The sequence below is a fragment of the Lontra canadensis genome, unplaced genomic scaffold, assembly GCF_010015895.1.
Source record: "Lontra canadensis isolate GAN:19392208 unplaced genomic scaffold, GSC_riverotter_1.0 scaffold59, whole genome shotgun sequence".
In the NCBI taxonomy this organism is placed as follows: Eukaryota; Metazoa; Chordata; class Mammalia; order Carnivora; family Mustelidae; genus Lontra; species Lontra canadensis.
Window position 1 is genome coordinate 98,242 of NW_022631053.1, and position 6,000 is coordinate 104,241.

Below are 6,000 nucleotides of genomic sequence, written 5' to 3' on the forward strand. Positions count from 1 at the left end.
CACACACACACAAACACACACAGGATACCTCTGAGAAGAACACCAAGAACAATTGGTGGCTATATCACTCCCCAGAGCAACGTATGTCTGATATCATCCAGCTGACTCTGAAAAGAATCCTCAGACTAAGCTAGAAGTTAACAGACCTCACCATGAGAAGATACATACAATAATTTTTCAATGCTGACTTTTTCCCTTCTTTTCCTGATGTCAAGTAATTTTTGCCATTGCTACAGGAATTAAATTCAGGTATATTCTGTTCTTGTTTAGAACTTGATCTTCTCATTTTACTTTTCAGTTAGAGTAAGATTCATGTATCATACAGAGTAGCTCTGAAAGCAGGGGTGAGATTAAAATATAATAACGAGCATGTTCATATAGATTAATAAAAATATATGCATAAATGCATACACACGCATAAATATGTATATATATCTGTAATTCTCAAAATATGAGATACACATTATAAGGCTGCTAATATAATAATCAAATTTATAGTGCAAGTCATGGAAAAGTTATTTTAATATTATTATATAGCTAATATTATGATTTGGGAATTATTAGGTTTTTTTAAAAACATCATGGTTAGTACTTAAATAACACCCTTATCTAAAATATTATACATGTAGGGAACTTCAAACTCATCTAATGACCTCCCACTGAATATATAATTAGAGCTGACCGTAGTGTCAATAACCGGTAAAGTTTTCTCTTTTATAAGATTCTACTTACTTAAAAGAGAGAGATACAGAGAGAGAGCATGAACAGGGGTTGGGGCAGAGGGAGAGAGACAAGCAGACACCCCACTGAGCAGGGAGCTCAACTCAGGGCTTGATCCCAGGACCCTGAGATCATTACCTGTGCCTAAGGCAGATGCTTAGAAAACTGAGCCACCCAGGCACCCACAAGTAATGTTTTCTTCATTAAAATCATAATGTTGATGCTGGTAGATCCTCACTTAACTGCTGCTACAATAACAACATTTATATTAAAAAGTTTAACCTATTTTGCTTTGAGATTTTTTATATAAATATCTTCTATTGCCTTTAGTAGATTCTTGTGTTTTAGGTCCAAATTAAGACTTCAGTCCAAAAAAAAAAAAATTTCTGCCAATTATTTTTTCTCAAATATTTCATTGAAGGATAATTGTGTGAAATGAACTGTGTTTATTCACAGTATACAATTCCGTGAGTTTGAACCATTTATACATTAATCAAACCATCACCACAAGTTACAGAACATTTCCATCACTTATAAAAGATTTATCATGTCCCTTGTTAGTCCATGCTCCGTCCAGCTTCATTTCCACATCACCAGTGATCTCATATGTTCTGCGTATCTCTATATAACCTGCATACCGTATGTATTCTTTTCTTGGAGACTTCTTGAACTGAGTAAAATGATTTTGAAATTTATTTATATTGTCATCTGTTTAAGTAACTCATTCTTTTTATTGCTCAGTAGTATCCTATTTCCCATTGTATACATATGGCCAAATTTTGCTTATGCATTCTTAAATTGATGAGCAACTGAGGTGTTTCCACTTTTTAAATATTGTGAATAAAACAAATAGAAACATTCACATGTATGTTCTTGAATGAGGGCCTACTCATTCTTTCTCCTCTCCCAGGCCAGCATGATAAGAAGAACATAGGGAAGTGCAAACAAGAACATAGGGGGACAGCTCTTCCCCTAGATCCCAGTCATGGACTACCATATCACCTTGAGAATGGCAGGCTTAAAACATTTCTTATTTCCTCCAGCTCCAGGTTGCAGAAGCTCTATTCAAGGCAAGAGTGGCTACAATGTCTGGAGATGTTTTCCTTTACTCAGGGCCCATTCATAGGGTAGAAACTCTACCCCAGGCATGATAGGTCAAGAATAAGCAGGTCCCAATTTCAGTTGCACCAGTTCAAAGGATAGAGATTTTTTGCCAAGAGAGATTACTCAGCCATCAGAAACGACGAATACCCAACTTTTGCATCAACATGGATGGGACTGGAGGAGATTATGCTGAGTGAAATAAGTTAAGCAGAGAAAGTCAGCTATTATATGGTTTCACTTACTTGTGGAACATAAGCAATAACATGGAGGACAATAGGAGAAGGAAAGGAAAAGTGAATTGGGAGAAATTGGAAGGGGAAACGAACCATGAGAGTCTGTGGACTCTGAGAAACAAACTGAGGGATTTAGAGGGGAGGGGATGTGGGGATGGGTCAGCCTGGTGGTAGGTATTAAGGAGGGCACGCATTGCATGGAGCACTGGGTGTTGTACATAAACAATGAAACTTGGAACACTGCATCAAAAACTAATGATGTATTTTATGGTGACTAACATAAGAGAATAAAAAAATAAATAAATAAAAATCTAAGCAATTGTTGCTGTCAAAAAAAAAAAAAAGAGAGAGAGCGAGAGGGAGGGAGAGAGAGAGAGGGAGAGACAGAGAGAGCGATAAGCTTAGAAGATTATAGGCTAAAGACCTTGCCCAGAAACCTGCACAAAAAGCCAGGGTGTCACTCTAAGAGAACTAGGCCACTGCTCCTGTTTCAGTTCCAGGACACTTGAACACAGGTTTTTCTTGGAATGATAGGCAGGCCATAGTAACAGAGGGCCCCAGAACTCTTCTCAAGTGAACTGACGTCATTTGGAATAAAATGTGGGAAGGTTTAAGCATAAGCTTAAGGGACTCTCAAACATAATAAACATTTGTTGATAAGCAATTAAGAGAGGTTGCTAGCTCCATGAGAGCAAAAAGCTAACTGTAGACCAACTAGAAAGAAGTTGACCAGAGAGAAAGAGGGAAGGAGACAGCAAAGAAGGCCCCCCTAGAATTGGAGAAAACCTCAAAGACTGGCCTTAAGGACTATCCATGCAGAGGGGACCAAATCCAGTGGATCAGACAATAGAGAAATATATGTGCCGCAATGTTTTCAAAACAATAGAACAAAAGGCCTTCCTCCTGGGTAGGAAACCTACAGAGACATATCCAATAAAATGATCGGGGGAAGACACAACCAAAGCTAGCCCAATAAAACCACTGCTGTCCAAGAGTACATACAAGCCTGAGGTTGTACCTCTGAGAAGTGACATGAAAGGCTTCTCAGAGCAAACAGAATCGTTTTCTTAGAAAAAATAAATATTTTTTAATTTAAGTTCAATTAATTTACATATAACATATTATTGGTTTCAGAGCTAGAGGTCAGTGATTCATCGGTCTTATATAATACCCAGTGCTCATTACATCATATGCCCTCCTAAATGTCCATCACCCAGTTACACCATCCCCTGACCCCTCTCCCCTCCAACATCTCTCAGTTTGTTTCCTATGATTAAGAATCTTTTATGGTTTATCTACCTTTTTAGTTTCATCTTGTTTTATTTTTTTTCCTCTTTTGCCTGTGGTCTTCTGCTTTGCTTCTTCAATTCCACATATCAATGAGGTAAGATCCTATGATAAATGTCTTTCTCTGATTGACTTATTTGGCTAAGTATAACACCCTCTAGTTCCAACCACATCATTGCAAGTGGCAAGATTTCATTTTTTTGATGGCTGAGTAGTATTGCATTGTATCTATATACCACGTCTTCTTTATCCATTCATCTGCCCATGGACATCTGGGCTCTTTCCATAGTTTGGCTATTGTGGACATTGCTACTATGAACATTGGGGGAGCAAACAGAATCCAATAAAATAATAAAAAACAAAAACAAAAGACATAGAGGCAAGCAACAACAAAAACAGAGAAATTATTTCAAAAACTTATCCTGGAATTTAAAAAATCAACAGCTGGTGTGCTGGGGTGGCTGAGTCGGTTAGACTGCTGCCTTTGGCTCCTGGGATAGAGCTCCGTGTCTCTGTCTGAGACTGCTGTCTCAGGCTCCTGGGATGGAGCCCCATGTCTGACTCCTTGCTCAGCAGGGAGTCTGCTTCTCCCTCTGCCTCTGTACTCTCTTTCTCTCAAATAATTAACATTTATTTTTTTAAGATTTTTTATTTATTTATTTGACAGACAGAGATCACAAGTAGGCAGAGAGGCAGGCAGAGAGAGAAGGGGAAGCAGGCTCCCTGCTGAGCAGAGAGCCCGATGCCAGGCTCCATCCCAGGACCCTGGGATCATGACCTGAGCCAAAGGTAGAGGCTCAACCCCCTAAGCCACTCAAGTGCCCCTCTCTCAAATAATTAAATTAAATCTTCAAAGAAAACGCAATAACTGAAAATGTTGGTGACAATCATGCAGTATGTATCCTTTTCAGATTGACTTTTTTCACATGGTACTGTGCATTTAAGATTCCTCCATGTCCTTCCACAGCTTAGTAGCCTGTTATCAACATCCCTCACAAGCTTGGTATATTTAACAATTAATGAGCCTACATTGACTTATTTTACCATTCAAAATTAATAGTCTATTTTTTTGAAGACTTTTATTTATTGGAGAGATAGTGAGAGAGAGATAGAGAGAGCACACATAAGGAGACAGAGAGAGAGCAGGGAGCCTGATGAGAGGCTCTATCCCAGGACTCTGGGATCATGACCTGAACGAAAGGCAGATGCTTATAGCCCACTAAGCTACCTAGGTGCCCCATAAGTATTTTAAGTACACAATACTTATGTGTATAATAATATACAGGGTGAGGATAATAAAAAATGGTATTGTGCCTTTCACTGAAATTCCACTTGCTCATTGTTCCTATACAGAAAGCAAATAACTATTGTATATTAACTGTGTAACCAGCAACCGTCCTATAATCTCTCAGTTTCAGGACATTTTTTGTCAATTCTTACAGATTTTCTGCAAAGATATCATGTGAAAAAAAGAGTTTTCTTTTTTTTTTTCTTTTTTCCATTCTGTATACATTTTTGGAATTGTTTGCCAAGGCTCCCAAAACAAAAATACTGTAGACTGGGTGGCTTAAACAACAAATTTATTTTCTCACAGTTATGGATACTGAAAGTCCAAGGACAAAATGCCAGCAGATGTGGTTTCCTCTGAGGTGTCTCTCCTTGGCTTGTAGCTGTCTGCCTCTTGCTCTTTTTCACATCATCGTCTCTCAGTGCACCGGCACCCTAGTGTCTCTCTGTGCCTCTTACTTTCCTCTTACAGACACCAGTCAGACTGAATCAGAATCTACAATAACAGCCTTATTTTATATATAAAATTTATATATAAATTTTTTATTATAATTGCCTGTGCAAGGATGTGACTCCCACATTAAATTGTAAGCTCGCTAAAGAATAACCTCATACCCGAGATTATCCCAAGAAAAGAATATATTACAGAGGTAATCACTAAAGTTAATCAAAGAATAAATATTCAAAAGCATGGAAGAGTAAATTTTGGATCACATGCTATTTCAAAACTACCTCCCTGCTATATATTTCAAAACGTGTTCCTTAGAACAATTAACACAGAAAAAAAAAGTTACAAAGAAAAAAAATTGAGGGAGTGATTGCTCCAAAATGTTGGCACTTCTCTTTCTCCCTCTTGGTTCTTCTTATTAGTTGGGATCCAATAGCTAGAGAGCCTCAGAGCACTCTGTATCAATGAACAATTTTTCAGTTTAATGTATCTTATGAAGATTGCTTATTCTTTGTCTCTTCTTTTACTTTCTCAATATATGACATATGAAATACTTGATTCAAAGTGAAAATTCAATAACTGTTTAACATGTACTGTTTATACACTATAATAAAATATAAAAATCATGTTTAACAGCAAGCCATAAAAACATAGAAGTCAATTCAATGAAATAAAATGTTATTTTAGATCGGTGGCAGGGTCAGCCTGAAAAATGTTCCCTTAATGTCAGGGACATCTCCAATATCCAGGACGTTTTGGATTAACAATGTCTCCGACGCAAGAAAAGTAATATGTGGGACATATGACACCTTGAAAGAGCTTGTTAATATTTCTATGATGTTCAGGAGAATAACTTTCTTAATGGTCACAAGGAGTAAGAAAGAAATAGCCACAACATCTTTGATGGGCAAGAAAGAGTAA